This window comes from Limulus polyphemus, unplaced genomic scaffold (genome assembly GCF_000517525.1).
Source record: "Limulus polyphemus unplaced genomic scaffold, Limulus_polyphemus-2.1.2 Scaffold41, whole genome shotgun sequence".
NCBI classification, from domain to species: Eukaryota; Metazoa; Arthropoda; class Merostomata; order Xiphosura; family Limulidae; genus Limulus; species Limulus polyphemus.
The window spans coordinates 373,609-375,207 of NW_013665651.1; the positions used below are offsets into that span (position 1 = coordinate 373,609).

The 1,599-nt window shown below is 31.0% G+C and overlaps 1 protein-coding gene across 1 annotated transcript in view; it reads right to left on the bottom strand.

Moving 5' to 3' along the window:
* The window catches only part of LOC106461840 (5'-AMP-activated protein kinase subunit beta-1-like), a 13,443-nt gene extending 12,434 nt beyond the window's left edge, over positions 1 to 1,009 (bottom strand). Inside the window, exon 1 of the mRNA XM_022389034.1 lies at positions 913 to 1,009. The gene's annotated coding sequence lies outside the window, so the exon portion shown is untranslated. The remainder of the gene's footprint in view (positions 1 to 912) is intronic.
* Between the last annotated feature and the right edge of the window lie 590 nt (positions 1,010 to 1,599).

Genomic DNA, 1,599 nt, shown 5'->3' on the forward strand with positions numbered 1-1,599 from the left:
CCCTCCCAATACATCATGGCAAGAATGACAGGGCAATGGAACTCAAACTTTAGCAGGGTAGGAGCCACCTTCAGCTTGGTTTTAGAATGGGTTGCCCTCAAATGTGGTGGATACAGTAGATTTAACAGAAATTTTATAAATATTTAAATGATCAGGACTGAAAGTGTAATGCCTCTTGTTGCCTTCAAATTTTATTTTACTTATTTTTTTTTTTTTGGGGGGGGGGGGGGCGGTTACACACACACACACACACACACACACCTGAATCTCAACATTTTTATTAGATATATTATGGTTATAATAAAATAAATACATAGGTCATCCTATGTAAATATAGTTTTGTATTCATTTCCTAGATACAGAACGTGTTTTGAGGATATTATTCATTTCTGTGGTTTATTATTTATCACCAAAAAAAGATTAGTTTTCATAAAATTTAAGCTGCAATTTTAGTCGCTTTATAACGACACTGACAGGTCAGTTTGAGTAAAGTTTCAATTAATGTATCGGCAATTCTATTTCTAAGCTTAATATTAAAAGTAAAACTACCGGTTTTAAACTTTATAAAACGTGATGCAAGGTATCTTGACTGCAGCGGACAACTAATTAAATGATGAATACGAAGTTTGATTAAATAAGGGCCTAATTATGAGTTTAATATAATTAAATTTGTTAAGTCTTTACTGGTGCTATTATTAGTGTTAAAATATTACAATTTAAAGTTTTACTTTTTAAAGAGTGACGTACACTATAATAATTTTAATGTATTAAATAGTATTACTATTAATACTACTGCGCCTTTCAATTCAAGTTTCACTCTTCCGAAAAATCTAATATCTAGCAAACAACCTAGATCTGTACATTTATATGACAATCGCAGCTTACTTTAGAAATAAGTTTAAACATACTCACCTTCGAATTCCACTTTAAAAAACCTTTATTGCATCAGAACACCCTTTCCACCCGAAAAATGTCATACACTCTGACTCAGCCACACTAGTACCATGGTTTTGTGATTGTGGTAAGCTAATTTATGTCAATTTAGAGTTAGTTAACAGCCTATCCAGCAGAGGGAAATAATATGCAACAAAATATATTTCGTTCTTAATGACAAAAAACAACAACAACAACAAAAACAAAAAAACAACAACACATAATATCAATAAAATAGATATTAATCTTCGAACTCTTCAAAACGTTTTGTAATAAAGAATAATCCAACTGAATGAATCCTGAAAATAATATTGGGTGTTTGGATGCCACTAGGAGGCAATGCCAGTAATTTTAACTGGATTACTTTTCACCAGTAGGGCGATAATGTGATGTTTTTAATAATAAAAACTCATAAATGTCGATAGAATATTATTACATTTCATAGATGTAATAAAAATATATATTAATTATGTTTGTTAAGTATATTCATGAAACTTACTCCGACCGTTTGTGTGTGTGTGTGTGTGTGAAAATTAAATAATAGGTTGAACAATCGCCAAGTATATATATATATATATATATTGTTATGACAGCGGAGGAAAATGAATACCCTTGTGTTTCCTCTATACGCCAACGCAGTGAAGAAACAGGACATCAACCTATACT